Source organism: Pleurodeles waltl, chromosome 6 (assembly GCF_031143425.1).
Source record: "Pleurodeles waltl isolate 20211129_DDA chromosome 6, aPleWal1.hap1.20221129, whole genome shotgun sequence".
Taxonomy (NCBI): Eukaryota; Metazoa; Chordata; class Amphibia; order Caudata; family Salamandridae; genus Pleurodeles; species Pleurodeles waltl.
In genome coordinates, this window is record NC_090445.1 from 900,069,959 (window position 1) to 900,087,814 (window position 17,856).

The window sequence follows — 17,856 nt, forward strand, 5'->3', positions numbered from 1 at the left end:
CCTACCTGTAGATTTTGGCCTCTAGCTCAGTCAGCACCTAGGGAAACCTACCAAACCTGAGCATTTTTGAAAAATAGAGACCTAGGGGAATCCAAGATGAGGTGACTTGTGGGGCTCTGACCAGGTTCAGTTACCCAGAATCCTTTGCAAACCGCAAAATTTGGCGAAAAAAACACGTTTTCTTCATATTTTGGTGACAGAAAGTTCTGGAATCAGAGAGGAGCCACAAATTTCCTTCCACCCAGCGTTCCCCCAAGTCTCCCGATAAAAATGATACCTCACTTGTGTGGGTAGGCCTAGCGCCCGCAACAGGAAATGCCCCAAAACACAACGTGGACACATCACATTTTTTTAAAGAAAACAGATGTGTTTTTTGCAAAGTGCCTACCTGTAGATTTTGGCCTCTAGCTCAGCCGGCACCTAGGGAAACCTAGCAAATCTGCACATTTTTTAAAACTAGACACCTAGGGGAATCCAAGATGGGGTGACTTGTGGTGCTCTGACCAGGTTCTGTTACCCAGAATCCTTTGCAAACCTCCAAATTTGGCTAAAAAAACACATTTTCCTCACATTTTGGTGACAGAAAGTTCTGGAATCAGAGAGGAGCCACAAATTTCCTTCCACCCAGCGTTCCCCCAAGTCTCCCGATAAAAATGATGACTCACTTTTGTGGGTAGGCCTAGCGCCCGCAACAGGAAATGCCCCAAAACACAATGTGGACACATCACATTTTTTTAAAGAAAACTGAGGTGTTTTTTGCAAAGTGCCTACCTGTAGATTTTGGCCTCTAGCTCAGTCAGCACCTAGGGAAACCTACCAAACCTGAGCATTTTTGAAAAATAGAGACCTAGGGGAATCCAAGATGAGGTGACTTGTGGGGCTCTGACCAGGTTCAGTTACCCAGAATCCTTTGCAAACCGCAAAATTTGGCGAAAAAAACACGTTTTCTTCATATTTTGGTGACAGAAAGTTCTGGAATCAGAGAGGAGCCACAAATTTCCTTCCACCCAGCGTTCCCCCAAGTCTCCCGATAAAAATGATACCTCACTTGTGTGGGTAGGCCTAGCGCCCGCAACAGGAAATGCCCCAAAACACAACGTGGACACATCACATTTTTTTAAAGAAAACAGATGTGTTTTTTGCAAAGTGCCTACCTGTAGATTTTGGCATCTAGCTCAGCCGGCACCTAGGGAAACCTAGCAAATCTGCACATTTTTTAAAACTAGACACCTAGGGGAATCCAAGATGGGGTGACTTGTGGTGCTCTGACCAGGTTCTGTTACCCAGAATCCTTTGCAAACCTCCAAATTTGGCTAAAAAAACACATTTTCCTCACATTTTGGTGACAGAAAGTTCTGGAATCAGAGAGGAGCCACAAATGTCCTTCCACCCAGCGTTCTGCCAAGTCTCCCGATAAAAATGATACCTCACTTGTGTGGGTAGGCCTAGCGCCCGCAACAGGAAATGCCCTAAAACACAACGTGGACACATCACATTTTTTTAAAGAAAACAGAGGTGCTTTTTGCAAAGTGCCTACCTTTAGACTTTGCCCTCTAGCTCAGCCGGCACCTAGGGAAACCTACCAAACCTCTGTATTTTTAAAACTAGAGACCTAGGGGAATCCAAGATGAGGTGACTTGTGGGGCTCTGACCAGGTTCAGTTACCCAGAATCCTTTGCAAACCTCCAAATTTGGCTGAAAAAACACGTTTTCCTCACTTTTCGGTGACAGAAAGTTCTGGAATCAGAGAGGAGCCACAAATATCCTTCCACCCAGCGTTCCCCCAAGTCTCCCGATAAAAAAAAATACCTCACTTGTGTGGGTAGGCCTAGTGCCCGCAACAGGAAATGCCCTAAAACGCAACGTGGACACATCACATTTTTTGAAAGAAATCAGAGGTGTTTTTTGCAAAGTGCCTACCTGTTGATTTTGGCCTCTAGCTCAACTGGCACCTAGGGAAACCTACCAAACCTGTGCATTTTTTAAAACTAGAGACCTAGGGGAATCCAAGATGGGGTGACTTGTGGGGCTCTGACCAGGTTCTGTTACCCAGAATCCTTTGCAAACCTCAAAACTTTGCTAAAAAAACTCATTTTCCTCACATTTTGGTGACAGAAAGTTCTGGAATCAGAGAGGAGCCACAAATTTCCTTCCACACAGCGTTCCCCCAAGTCTCCCGATAAAAATGATGACTCACTTTTGTGGGTAGGCCTAGCGCCCGCAACAGGAATTGCCCCAAAACACAACGTGGACACATCACATTTTTTTAAAGAAAACTGAGGTGTTTTTTGCAAAGTGCCTACCTGTAGATTTTGGCCTCTAGCTCAGTCAGCACCTAGGGAAACCTACCAAACCTGAGCATTTTTGAAAAATAGAGACCTAGGGGAATCCAAGATGAGGTGACTTGTGGGGCTCTGACCAGGTTCAGTTACCCAGAATCCTTTGCAAACCGCAAAATTTGGCGAAAAAAACACGTTTTCTTCACATTTTGGTGACAGAAAGTTCTGGAATCAGAGAGAAGCCAATAATTTCCTACCACCCAGCGTTCCCCCAAGTCTCCCGATAAAAATGATACCTCACTTGTGTGGGTAGGCCTAGCGCACGCAACAGGAAATGCCCCAAAACACAACGTGGACACATCACGTTTTTTGAAAGAAAACAGATGTGTTTTTTGCAAAGTGCCTACCTGTAGATTTTGCCCTCTAGCTCAGCCGGCACCTAAGGAAACCTACCAAACCTGTGTATTTTTAAAACTAGAGACCTAGGGGAATCCAAGATGAGGTGACTTGTGTGGCTCTGACCAGGTTCAGTTACCCAGAATCCTTTGAAAACCTCCAAATTTGGCTGAAAAAACACGTTTTCCTCACATTTCAGTGACAGAAAGTTCTGGAATCAGAGAGGAGCCACAAATGTCCTTCCACCCAGCGTTCCCCCAAGTCTCACGATAAAAACGATACCTCACTTGTGTGGGTAGGCCTAGCGCCCGCAACAGGAAATGCCCTAAAACGCAATGTGGACACATCACATTTTTTGAAAGAAATCAGAGGTGTTTTTTGCAAAGTGCCTACCTGTTGATTTTGGCCTCTAGCTCAACCGGCACCTAGGGAAACCTAGCAAACCTGCACATTTTTTAAAACTAGAGACCTAGGGGAATCCAAGATGGGGTGACTTGAATGGCTCTGACCAGGTTCAGTTACCCAGAATCCTTTGCAAACCTCCAAATTTGGCAAAAAAAACACATTTTCCTCACATTTTGGTGACAGAAAGTTCTGGAATGAGAGAGGAGCCACAAATTTCCTTCCACCCAGCATTCTGCCAAGTCTTCCGATAAAAATGATACCTCACTTGTGTGGGTAGGCCTAGCGCCCGCAACAGGAAATGCCCTAAAACACAACGTGGACACATCACATTTTTTGAAAGAAAACAGAGGTGCTTTTTGCAAAGTACCTACCTGTAGATTTTGCCCTCTAGCTCAGCCGGCACCTAGGGAAACATACCAAACCTGTGTATTTTTTTAAAACTAGAGACCTAGGGGAATCCAAGATGAGGTGACTTGTGGGGCTCCGACCTGGTTCAGTTACCCAGAATCCTTTGCAAACCTCCAAATTTGGCTGAAAAAACAAGTTTTCCTCACATTTCGGTGACAGAAAGTTCTGGAATCAGAGAGGAGCCACAAATGTCCTTCCACCCAGCGTTCCCCCATGTCTCCCGATAAAAACGATACCTCACTTGTGTGGGTAGGCCTAGCGCCCGCAACAGGAAATGCCCTAAAACGCAACGTGGACACATCACATTTTTTGAAAGAAATCAGAGGTGTTTTTTGCAAAGTGCCTACCTGTTGATTTTGGCCTCTAGCTCAACCGGCACCTAGGGAAACCTACCAAACCTGTGCATTTTTTAAAACTAGAGACCTAGGGGAATCCAAGATGGGGTGACTTGTGAGGCTCTGACCAGGTTCTGTTACCCAGAATCCTTTGCAAACCTCAAAACTTGGCTAAAAAAACACATTTTCCTCACATTTTGGTGACAGAAAGTTCTGGAATCAGAGAGGAGCCACAAATTTCCTTCCACACAGCGTTCCCCCAAGTCTCACGATAAAAATGATGACTCACTTTTGTGGGTAGGCCTAGCGCCCGCAACAGGAATTGCCCCAAAACACAACGTGGACACATCACATTTTTTTAAAGAAAACTGAGGTGTTTTTTGCAAAGTGCCTACCTGTAGATTTTGGCCTCTAGCTCAGTCGGCACCTAGGGAAACCTACCAAACCTGAGCATTTTTGAAAAATAGAGACCTAGGGGAATCCAAGATGAGGTGACTTGTGGGGCTCTGACCAGGTTCAGTTACCCAGAATCCTTTGCAAACCGCAAAATTTGGCGAAAAAAACACGTTTTCTTCACATTTTGGTGACAGAAAGTTCTGGAATCAGAGAGAATCCACTAATTTCCTACCACCCAGCGTTCCCCCAAGTCTCCCGATAAAAATGATACCTCACTTGTGTGGGTAGGCCTAGCGCACGCAACAGGAAATGCCCCAAAACACAACGTGGACACATCACGTTTTTTGAAAGAAAACAGATGTGTTTTTTGCAAAGTGCCTACCTGTAGATTTTGCCCTCTAGCTCAGCCGGCACCTAAGGAAAACTACCAAACCTGTGTATTTTTAAAACTAGAGACCTAGGGGAATCCAAGATGAGGTGACTTGTGGGGCTCTGACCAGGTTCAGTTACCCAGAATCCTTTGAAAACCTCCAAATTTGGCTGAAAAAACACGTTTTCCTCACATTTCGGTGACAGAAAGTTCTGGAATCAGAGAGGAGCCACAAATATCCTTCCACCCAGCGTTCCCCCAAGTCTCCCGATAAAAACGATACCTCACTTGTGTGGGTAGGCCTAGCGCCCGCAACAGGAAATGCCCTAAAACGCAACGTGGACACATCAAATTTTTTGAAAGAAATCAGAGGTGTTTTTTGCAAAGTGCCTACCTGTTGATTTTGGGCTCTAGCTCAACCGGCACCTAGGGAAACCTACCAAACCTGTGCATTTTTTAAAACTAGAGACCTAGGGGAATCCAAGATGGGGTGACTTGTGGGGCTCTGACCAGGTTCTGTTACCCAGAATCCTTTGCAAACCTCAAAACTTTGCTAAAAAAACACATTTTCCTCACATTTTGGTGACAGAAAGTTCTGGAATCAGAGAGGAGCCACAAATTTCCTTCCACCCAGCGTTCCCCCAAGTCTCCCGATAAAAATGATACCTCACTTGTGTGGGTAGGCCTAGCGCCCGCAACAGGAAATGCCCCAAAACACAACGTGGACACATCACATTTTTTGAAAGAAAACAGAGGTGCTTTTTGCAAAGTGCCTACCTGTAGATTTTGGCCTCTAGCTCAGCCGGCACCTAGGGAAACCTACCAAACCTGTGTATTTTTAAAACTAGAGACCTAGGGGAATCCAAGATGAGGTGACTTGTGGGGCTCTGACCAGGTTCAGTTACCCAGAATCCTTTGAAAACCTCCAAATTTGGCTGAAAAAACACGTTTTCCTCACATTTCAGTGACAGAAAGTTCTGGAATCAGAGAGGAGCCACAAATGTCCTTCCACCCAGCGTTCCCCCAAGTCTCACGATAAAAACGATACCTCACTTGTGTGGGAAGGCCTAGCGCCCGCAACAGGAAATGCCCTAAAACGCAATGTGGACACATCACATTTTTTGAAAGATATCTGAGGTGTTTTTTGCAAAGTGCCTACCTGTTGATTTTGGCCTCTAGCTCAACCGGCACCTAGGGAAACCTAGCAAACCTGCACATTTTTTAAAACTAGAGACCTAGGGGAATCCAAGATGGGGTGACTTGAAGGGCTCTGACCAGGTTCAGTTACCCAGAATCCTTTGCAAACCTCCAAATTTGGCTAAAAAACACATTTTCCTCACATTTTGGTGACAGAAAGTTCTGGAATGAGAGAGGAGCCACAAATTTCCTTCCACCCAGCATTCTGCCAAGTCTTCCGATAAAAATGATACCTCACTTGTGTGGGTAGGCCTAGCGCCCGCAACAGGAAATGCCCTAAAACACAACGTGGACACATCACATTTTTTGAAAGAAAACAGACGTGCTTTTTGTAAAGTGCCTACCTGTAGATTTTGCCCTCTAGCTCATCCGGCACCTAGGGAAACATACCAAACCTGTGTATTTTTTTAAAACTAGAGACCTAGGGGAATCCAAGATGAGGTGACTTGTGGGGCTCCGACCAGGTTCAGTTACCCAGAATCCTTTGCAAACCTCCAAATTTGGCTGAAAAAACAAGTTTTCCTCACATTTCGGTGACAGAAAGTTCTGGAATCAGAGAGGAGCCACAAATGTCCTTCCACCCAGCGTTCCCCCAAGTCTCCCGATAAAAACGATACCTCACTTGTGTGGGTAGGCCTAGCGCCCGCAACAGGAAATGCCCTAAAACGCAACGTGGACACATCACATTTTTTGAAAGAAATCAGAGGTGTTTTTTGCAAAGTGCCTACCTGTTGATTTTGGCCTCTAGCTCAACCGGCACCTAGGGAAACCTACCAAACCTGTGCATTTTTTAAAACTAGAGACCTAGGGGAATCCAAGATGGGGTGACTTGTGGGGCTCTGACCAGGTTCTGTTACCCAGAATCCTTTGCAAACCTCAAAACTTTGCTAAAAAAACACATTTTCCTCACATTTTGGTGACAGAAAGTTCTGGAATCAGAGAGGAGCCACAAATTTCCTTCCACACAGCGTTCCCCCAAGTCTCCCGATAAAAATGATGACACACTTTTGTGGGTAGGCATAGCGCCCGCAACAGGAATTGCCCCAAAACACAACGTGGACACATCACATTTTTTTAAAGAAAACTGAGGTGTTTTTTGCAAAGTGCCTACCTGTAGATTTTGGCCTCTAGCTCAGTCGGCACCTAGGGAAACCTACCAAACCTGAGCATTTTTGAAAAATAGAGACCTAGGGGAATCCAAGATGAGGTGACTTGTGGGGCTCTGACCAGGTTCAGTTACCCAGAATCCTTTGCAAACCGCAAAATATGGCGAAAAAAACACGTTTTCTTCACATTTTGGTGACTGAAAGTTCTGGAATCAGAGAGAAGCCACTAATTTCCTACCACCCAGCGTTCCCCCAAGTCTCCCGATAAAAATGATACCTCACTTGTGTGGGTAGGCCTAGCGCACGCAACAGGAAATGCCCCAAAACACAACGTGGACACATCACGTTTTTTGAAAGAAAACAGATGTGTTTTTTGCAAAGTGCCTACCTGTAGATTTTGCCCTCTAGCTCAGCCGGCACCTAAGGAAACCTACCAAACCTGTGTATTTTTAAAACTAGAGACCTAGGGGAATCCAAGATGAGGTGACTTGTGGGGCTCTGACCAGGTTCAGTTACCCAGAATCCTTTGCAAACCTCCAAATTTGGCTGAAAAAACACGTTTTCCTCACATTTCGGTGACAGAAAGTTCTGGAATCAGAGAGGAGCTACAAATATCCTTCCACCCAGCGTTCCCCCAAGTCTCCCGATAAAAACGATACCTCACTTGTGTGGGTAGGCCTAGCGCCCGCAACAGGAAATGCCCTAAAACGCAACGTGGACACATCAAATTTTTTGAAAGAAATCAGAGGTGTTTTTTGCAAAGTGCCTACCTGTTGATTTTGGGCTCTAGCTCAACCGGCACCTAGGGAAACCTACCAAACCTGTGCATTTTTTAAAACTAGAGACCTAGGGGAATCCAAGATGGGGTGACTTGTGGGGCTCTGACCAGGTTCTGTTACCCAGAATCCTTTGCAAACCTCAAAACTTTGCTAAAAAAACACATTTTCCTCACATTTTGGTGACAGAAAGTTCTGGAATCAGAGAGGAGCCACAAATTTCCTTCCACCCAGCGTTCCCCCAAGTCTCCCAATAAAAATGATACCTCACTTGTGTGGGTAGGCCTAGCGCCCGCAACAGGAAATGCCCCAAAACACAACGTGGACACATCACATTTTTTGAAAGAAAACAGAGGTGCTTTTTGCAAAGTGCCTACCTGTAGATTTTGGCCTCTAGCTCAGACGGCACCTAGGGAAACCTAGCAAACCTGCACATTTTTTAAAACTAGACACCTAGGGGAATCCAAGATGGGGTGACTTGTGGGGCTCTGACCAGGTTCTGTTACCCAGAATCCTTTGCAAACCTCCAAATTTGGATAAAAAAACACATTTTCCTCACATTTTGGTGACAGAAAGTTCTGGAATCAGAGAGGAGCCACAAATGTCCTTCCACCCAGCTTTCTGCCAAGTCTCCCGATAAAAATTATACCTCACTTGTGTGGGTAGGCCTAGCGCCCGCAACAGGAAATGCCCTAAAACGCAACGTGGACACATCACATTTTTTGAAAGAAAACAGAGGTGCTTTTTGCAAAGTGCCTACTTGTAGATTTTGCCCTCTAGCTCAGCCGGCACCTAGGGAAACCTACCAAACCTGTGTATTTTTAAAACTAGAGACCTAGGGGAATCCAAGATGAGGTGACTTGTGGGGCTCTGACCAGGTTCAGTTTCCCAGAATCCTTTGCAAACCTCATAATTTGGCTAAAAAAACACGTTTTCCTCACATTTCGGTGACAGAAAGTTCTGGAATCAGAGAGGAGCCACAAATGTCCTTCCACCCAGCGTTCCCCCAAGTCTCCCGATAAAAATGATTCCTCACTTGTGTGGGTAGGCCTAGCGCCCGCAACAGGAAATGCCCTAAAACGCAACGTGGACACATCACATTTTTTGAAAGAAAACAGAGTTGTTTTTTGCAAAGTGCCTACCTGTTGATTTTGGCCTCTAGCTCATCCGGCACCTAGGGATACCTACCAAACCTGTGCATTTATTAAAACTAGAGACCTAGGGGAATCCAAGATGGGGTGACTTGTGGGGCTCTGAACAGGTTCTGTTACCCATAATCCTTTGCAAACCTCAAATTCTTTTCTAAAAAAACACATTTTCCTCATATTTTGGTGACAGAAAGTTCTGGAATGAGAGAGGAGCCACAAATTTCCTTCCACCCAGCGTTCCCCCAAGTCTCCCGATAAAAATGATACCTCACTTGTGTGGGTAGGCCTAGCGCACGCAACAGGAAATGCCCTAAAACACAACGTGGACACATCACATTTTTTTAAAGAAAACAGAGGTGCTTTTTGCAAAGTGCCTACCTGTAGATTTTGCCCTCTAGCTCAGCCGGCACCTAGGGAAACCTACCAAACCTGTGTATTTTTAAAACTAGAGACCTAGGGGAATCCAAGATGAGGTGACTTGTGGGGCTCTGACCAGGTTCAGTTACCCAGAATCCTTTGCAAACCTCCAAATTTGGCTGAAAAAACACGTTTTCCTCACATTTCGGTGACAGAAAGTCCTGGAATCAGAGAGGAGCCACAAATGTCCTTCCACCCAGCGTTCCCCCAAGTCCCCCGATAAAAACGATACCTCACTTGTGTGGGTAGGCCTAGCGCCCGCAACAGGAAATGCCCTAAAACGCAACGTGGACACATCACATTTTTTTAAAGAAATTAGAGGTGTTTTTTGCAAAGTGCATACCTGTCGATTTTGGCCTCTAGCTCAACCGGCACCTAGGGAAACCTAGCAAACCTGCACATTTTTTAAAACTAGAGACCTAGGGGAATCCAAGATGGGGTGACTTGTGGGGCTCTGAAGGGTTCTGTTACCCAGAATCCTTTGCAAACCTCCAAATTTGGCTAAAAAAACACATTTTCCTCACATTTTGGTGACAGAAAGTTCTGGAATGAGAGAGCAGCCACAAATTTCCTTCCACCCAGCGTTCTGCCAAGTCTCCCGATAAAAATGATACCTCACTTGTGTGGGTAGGCCTAGCGCCCGCAACAGGAAATACCCTAAAACACAACGTGGACACATCACATTTTTTTAACGAAAACAGAGGTGCTTTTTGCAAAGTGCCTACCTGTAGATTTTGCCCTCTAGCTCAGCCGGCACCTAGGGAAACCTACCAAACCTGTGTATTTTTAAAACTAGAGACCTAGGGGAATCCAAGATGAGGTGAATTGTGGGGCTCTGACCAGGTTCAGTTACCCAGAATCCTTTGAAAACCTCCAAATTTGGCTGAAAAAACACGTTTTCCTCACATTTCGGTGACAGAAAGTTCTGGAATCAGAGAGGAGCCACAAATGTCCTTCCACCCAGCGTTCCCCCAAGTCTCACGATAAAAACGATACCTCACTTGTGTGGGTAGGCCTAGCACCCGCAACAGGAAACGCCCTAAAACGCAACGTGTACACATCACATTTTTTGAAGGAAATCAGAGGTGTTTTTTGCAAAGTGCCTACCTGTTGATTTTGGCCTCTAGCTCAACCGGCACCTAGAGAAACCTAGCAAACCTGCACATTTTTTAAAACTAGAGACCTAGGGGAATCCAAGATGGGGTGACTTGTGGGGCTCTGACCAGGTTCTGTTACCCAGAATCCTTTGCAATCCTCCAAATTTGGCTAAAAAAACACATTTTCCTCACATTTTGGTGACAGAAAGTTCTGTAATGAGAGAGGAGCCACAAATTTCCTTCCACCCAGCGTTCTGCCAAGTCTTCCGATAAAAATGATACCTCACTTGTGTGGGTAGGCCTAGCGCCCGCAACAGGAAATGCCCTAAAACACAACGTGGACACATCACATTTTTTGAAGGAAAACAGAGGTGCTTTTTGCAAAGTGCCTACCTGTAGATTTTGCCCTCTAGCTCAGCCGGCACCTAGGGAAACATACCAAACCTGTGTATTTTTTTAAAACTAGAGACCTAGGGGAATCCAAGATGAGGTGACTTGTGGGGCTCTGACCAGGTTCAGTTACCCAGAATCCTTTGCAAACCTCCAAATTTGGCTGAAAAAACAAGTTTTCCTCACATTTCGGTGACAGAAAGTTCTGGAATCAGAGAGGAGCCACAAATGTCCTTCCACGCAGCGTTCCCCCAAGTCTCCCGATAAAAACGATACCTCACTTGTGTGGGTAGGCCTAGCGCCCGCAACAGGAAATGCCCTAAAACGCAACGTGGACACATCACATTTTTTTAAAGAAATCAGAGGTGTTTTTTGCAAAGTGCCTACCTGTTGATTTTGGCCTCTAGCTCAACCGGCACCTAGGGAAACCTACCAAACCTGTGCATTTTTTAAAACTAGAGACCTAGGGGAATCCAAGATGGGGTGACTTGTGGGGCTCTGACCAGGTTCTGTTACCCAGAATCCTTTGCAAACCTCAAAACTTTGACAAAAAAACACATTTTCCTCACATTTCGGTGACAGAAAGTTCTGGAATCAGAGAGTAGCCACAAATTTCCTTCCACCCAGCGTTCCCCCAAGTCTCCCGATAAAAATGATGACTCACTTTTGTGGGTAGGCCTAGCGCCCGCAACAGGAAATGCCCCAAAACACAACGTGGACACATCACATTTTTTGAAAGAAAACAGAGGTGCTTTTTGCAAAGTGCCTAGCTGTAGATTTTGCACTCTAGCTCAGCCGGCACCTAGGGAAACCTACCAAACCTGTGAATTTTTAAAACTAGAGACATAGGAGAATCCAAGATGAGGTGACTTGTGGGGCTCTGACCAGGTTCAGTTACCCAGAATCCTTTGCAAACCACATAATTTGGCTAAAAAAACACGTTTTCCTCTCATTTTGGTGACAGAAAGTTCTGGAATCAGAGAGGAGCCACAAATTTCCTTCCACCCAGCGTTCCCCCAAGTCTCCCGCTAAAAATGATACCTCACTTGTGTGGGTAGGCCTAGCGCCCGCAACAGGAAATGCCCCAAAACAGAACGTGGACACATCACATTTTTTGAAAGAAAACAGAGGTGTTTTTTGCAAAGTGCCTACCTGTAGATTTTGGTCTCTAGCTCAGACGGCACCTAAGGAAACCTAGCAAACCTGCACATTTTTTAAAACTAGACACCTAGGGGAATCCAAGATGGGGTGACTTGTGGGGCTCTGACCAGGTTCTGTTACCCAGAATCCTTTGCAAACCTCCAAATTTGGATAAAAAAACACATTTTCCTCACATTTTGGTGACAGAAAGTTCTGGAATCAGAGAGGAGCCACAAATGTCCTTCCACCCAGCGTTCTGCCAAGTCTCCCGATAAAAATTATACCTCACTTGTGTGGGTAGGCCTAGCGCCCGCAACAGGAAATGCCCTAAAACGCAACGTGGACACATCACATTTTTTGAAAGAAAACAGAGGTGCTTTTTGCAAAGTGCCTACCTGTAGATTTTGCCCTCTAGCTCAGCCGGCACCTAGGGAAACCTACCAAACCTGTGTATTTTTAAAACTAGAGACCTAGGGGAATCCAAGATGAGGTGACTTGTGGGGCTCTGACCAGGTTCAGTTACCCAGAATCCTTTGAAAACCTCCAAATTTGGCTGAAAAAACACGTTTTCATCACATTTCGGTGACAGAAAGTTCTGGAATCAGAGAGGAGCCACAAATGTCCTTCCACCCAGCGTTCCCCCAAGTCTCACGATAAAAACGATACCTCACTTGTGTGGGTAGGCCTAGCGCCCGCAACAGGAAATGCCCTAAAACGCAACGTGGACACATCACATTTTTTTAAAGAAATCAGAGGTGTTTTTTGCAAAGTGCCTACCTGTTGATTTTGGCCTCTAGCTCAACCGGCACCTAGGGAAACCTAGCAAACCTGCACATTTTTTAAAACTAGAGACCTAGGGGAATCCAAGATGGGGTGACTTGTGGGGCTCTGACCAGGTTCTGTTACCCAGAATCCTTTGCAAACCTCCAAATTTGGCTAAAAAAACAAATTTTCCTAACATTTTGGTGACAGAAAGTTCTGGAATGAGAGAGGAGCCACAAATTTCCTTCCACCCAGCGTTCTGCCAAGTCTTACGATAAAAATGATACCTCACTTGTGTGGGTAGGCCTAGCGCCCGCAACAGGAAATGCCCTAAAACGCAACGTGGACACATCACATTTTTTTAAAGAAATCAGAGGTGCTTTTTGCAAAGTGCCAACCTGTTGATTTTGGCCTCTAGCTCAACCGGCACCTAGGGAAACCTACCAAACCTGTGCATTTTTTAAAACTAGAGACCTAGGGGAATCCAAGATGGGGTGACTTGTGGGGCTCTGACCAGGTTCTGTTACCCAGAATCCTTTGCAAACCTCAAAACTTTGCTAAATAAACACATTTTCCTCACATTTTGGTGACAGAAAGTTCTGGAATCAGAGAGGAGCCACAAATTTCCTTCCACCCAGCGTTCCCCCAAGTCTCCCGATAAAAATGATGACTCACTTTTGTGGGTAGGCCTAGCGCCCGCAACAGGAAATGCCCCAAAACACAATGTGGACACATCACATTTTTTTAAAGAAAACTGAGGTGTTTTTTGCAAAGTGCCTACCTGTAGATTTTGGCCTCTAGCTCAGTCAGCACCTAGGGAAACCTACCAAACCTGAGCATTTTTGAAAAATAGAGACCTAGGGGAATCCAAGATGAGGTGACTTGTGGGGCTCTGACCAGGTTCAGTTACCCAGAATCCTTTGCAAACCGCAAAATTTGGCGAAAAAAACACGTTTTCTTCATATTTTGGTGACAGAAAGTTCTGGAATCAGAGAGGAGCCACAAATTTCCTTCCACCCAGCGTTCCCCCAAGTCTCCCGATAAAAATGATACCTCACTTGTGTGGGTAGGCCTAGCGCCCGCAACAGGAAATGCCCCAAAACACAACGTGGACACATCACATTTTTTTAAAGAAAACAGATGTGTTTTTTGCAAAGTGCCTCCCTGTAGATTTTGGCCTCTAGCTCAGCCGGCACCTAGGGAAACCTAGCAAATCTGCACATTTTTTAAAACTAGACACCTAGGTGAATCCAAGATGGGGTGACTTGTGGTGCTCTGACCAGGTTCTGTTACCCAGAATCCTTTGCAAACCTCCAAATTTGGCTAAAAAAACACATTTTCCTCACATTTTGGTGACAGAAAGTTCAGGAATCAGAGAGGAGCCACAAATGTCCTTCCACCCAGCGTTCTGCCAAGTCTCCCGATAAAAATGATACCTCACTTGTGTGGGTAGGCCTAGCGCCCGCAACAGGAAATGCCCTAAAACACAACGTGGACACATCACATTTTTTTAAAGAAAACAGAGGTGCTTTTTGCAAAGTGCCTACCTTTAGACTTTGCCCTCTAGCTCAGCCGGCACCTAGGGAAACCTACCAAACCTCTGTATTTTTAAAACTAGAGACCTAGGGGAATCCAAGATGAGGTGACTTGTGGGGCTCTGACCAGGTTCAGTTACCCAGAATCCTTTGCAAACCTCCAAATTTGGCTGAAAAAACACGTTTTCCTCACATTTCGGTGACAGAAAGTTCTGGAATCAGAGAGGAGCCACAAATATCCTTCCACCCAGCGTTCCCCCAAGTCTCCCGATAAAAAAAAATACCTCACTTGTGTGGGTAGGCCTAGCGCCCGCAACAGGAAATGCCCTAAAACGCAACGTGGACACATCACATTTTTTGAAAGAAATCAGAGGTGTTTTTTGCAAAGTGCCTACCTGTTGATTTTGGCCTCTAGCTCAACCGGCACCTAGGGAAACCTACCAAACCTGTGCATTTTTTAAAACTAGAGACCTAGGGGAATCCAAGATGGGGTGACTTGTGGGGCTCTGACCAGGTTCTGTTACCCAGAATCCTTTGCAAACCTCAAAACTTTGCTAAAAAAACTCATTTTCCTCACATTTTGGTGACAGAAAGTTCTGGAATCAGAGAGGAGCCACAAATTTCCTTCCACACAGCGTTCCCCCAAGTCTCCCGATAAAAATGATGACTCACTTTTGTGGGTAGGCCTAGCGCCCGCAACAGGAATTGCCCCAAAACACAACGTGGACACATCACATTTTTTTAAAGAAAACTGAGGTGTTTTTTGCAAAGTGCCTACCTGTAGATTTTGGCCTCTAGCTCAGTCGGCACCTAGGGAAACCTACCAAACCTGAGCATTTTTGAAAAATAGAGACCTAGGGGAATCCAAGATGAGGTGACTTGTGGGGCTCTGACCAGGTTCAGTTACCCAGAATCCTTTGCAAACCGCAAAATTTGGCGAAAAAAACACGTTTTCTTCACATTTTGGTGACAGAAAGTTCTGGAATCAGAGAGAAGCCAATAATTTCCTACCACCCAGCGTTCCCCCAAGTCTCCCGATAAAAATGATACCTCACTTGTGTGGGTAGGCCTAGCGCACGCAACAGGAAATGCCCCAAAACACAACGTGGACACATCACGTTTTTTGAAAGAAAACAGATGTGTTTTTTGCAAAGTGCCTACCTGTAGATTTTGCCCTCTAGCTCAGCCGGCACCTAAGGAAACCTACCAAACCTGTGTATTTTTAAAACTAGAGACCTAGGGGAATCCAAGATGAGGTGACTTGTGGGGCTCTGACCAGGTTCAGTTACCCAGAATCCTTTGAAAACCTCCAAATTTGGCTGAAAAAACACGTTTTCCTCACATTTCAGTGACAGAAAGTTCTGGAATCAGAGAGGAGCCACAAATGTCCTTCCACCCAGCGTTCCCCCAAGTCTCACGATAAAAACGATACCTCACTTGTGTGGGTAGGCCTAGCGCCCGCAACAGGAAATGCCCTAAAACGCAATGTGGACACATCACATTTTTTGAAAGAAATCAGAGGTGTTTTTTGCAAAGTGCCTACCTGTTGATTTTGGCCTCTAGCTCAACCGGCACCTAGGGAAACCTAGCAAACCTGCACATTTTTTAAAACTAGAGACCTAGGGGAATCCAAGATGGGGTGACTTGAATGGCTCTGACCAGGTTCAGTAACCCAGAATCCTTTGCAAACCTCCAAATTTGGCTAAAAAAACACATTTTCCTCACATTTTGGTGACAGAAAGTTCTGGAATGAGAGAGGAGCCACAAATTTCCTTCCACCCAGCGTTCTGCCAAGTCTTCCGATAAAAATGATACCTCACTTGTGTGGGTAGGCCTAGCGCCCGCAACAGGAAATGCCCTAAAACACAACGTGGACACATCACATTTTTTGAAAGAAAACAGAGGTGCTTTTTGCAAAGTGCCTACCTGTAGATTTTGCCCTCTAGCTCAGCCGGCACCTAGGGAAACATACCAAACCTGTGTATTTTTTTAAAACTAGAGACCTAGGGGAATCCAAGATGAGGTGACTTGTGGGGCTCCGACCAGGTTCAGTTACCCAGAATCCCTTGCAAACCTCCAAATTTGGCTGAAAAAACAAGTTTTCCTCAAATTTCGGTGACAGAAAGTTCTGGAATCAGAGAGGAGCCACAAATGTCCTTCCACCCAGCGTTCCCCCATGTCTCCCGATAAAAACGATACCTCACTTGTGTGGGTAGGCCTAGCGCCCGCAACAGGAAATGCCCTAAAACGCAACGTGGACACATCACATTTTTTGAAAGAAATCAGAGGTGTTTTTTGCAAAGTGCCTACCTGTTGATTTTGGCCTCTAGCTCAACCGGCACCTAGGGAAACCTACCAAACCTGTGCATTTTTTAAAACTAGAGACCTAGGGGAATCCAGGATGGGGTGACTTGTGGGGCTCTGACCAGGTTCTGTTACCCAGAATCCTTTGCAAACCTCAAAACTTTGCTAAAAAAACACATTTTCCTCACATTTTGGTGACAGAAAGTTCTGGAATCAGAGAGGAGCCACAAATTTCCTTCCACACAGCGTTCCCCCAAGTCTCCCGATAAAAATGATGACTCACTTTTGTGGGTAGGCCTAGCGCTCGCAACAGGAATTGCCCCAAAACACAACGTGGACACATCACATTTTTTTAAAGAAAACTGAGGTGTTTTTTGCAAAGTGCCTACCTGTAGATTTTGGCCTCTAGCTCAGTCGGCACCTAGGGAAACCTACCAAACCTGAGCATTTTTGAAAAATAGAGACCTAGGGGAATCCAAGATGAGGTGACTTGTGGGGCTCTGACCAGGTTCAGTTACCCAGAATCCTTTGCAAACCGCAAAATTTGGCGAAAAAAACACGTTTTCTTCACATTTTGGTGACAGAAAGTTCTGGAATCAGAGAGAAGCCACTAATTTCCTACCACCCAGCGTTCCCCCAAGTCTCCCGATAAAAATGATACCTCACTTGTGTGGGTAGGCCTAGCGCACGCAACAGGAAATGCCCCAAAACACAACGTGGACACCTCACGTTTTTTTAAAGAAAACAGATGTGTTTTTTGCAAAGTGCCTACCTGTAGATTTTGCCCTCTAGCTCAGCCGGCACCTAAGGAAAACTACCAAACCTGTGTATTTTTAAAACTAGAGACCTAGGGGAATCCAAGATGAGGTGACTTGTGGGGCTCTGACCAGGTTCAGTTACCCAGAATCCTTTGAAAACCTCCAAATTTGGCTGAAAAAACACGTTTTCCTCACATTTCGGTGACAGAAAGTTCTGGAATCAGAGAGGAGCCACAAATATCCTTCCACCCAGCGTTCCCCCAAGTCTCCCGATAAAAACGATACCTCACTTGTGTGGGTAGGCCTAGCGCCCGCAACAGGAAATGCCCTAAAACGCAACGTGGACACATCAAATTTTTTGAAAGAAATCAGAGGTGTTTTTTGCAAAGTGCCTACCTGTTGATTTTGGGCTCTAGCTCAACCGGCACCTAGGGAAACCTACCAAACCTGTGCATTTTTTAAAACTAGAGACCTAGGGGAATCCAAGATGGGGTGACTTGTGGGGCTCTGACCAGGTTCTGTTACCCAGAATCCTTTGCAAACCTCAAAACTTTGCTAAAAAAACACATTTTCCTCACATTTTGGTGACAGAAAATTCTGGAATCAGAGAGGAGCCACAAATTTCCTTCCACCCAGC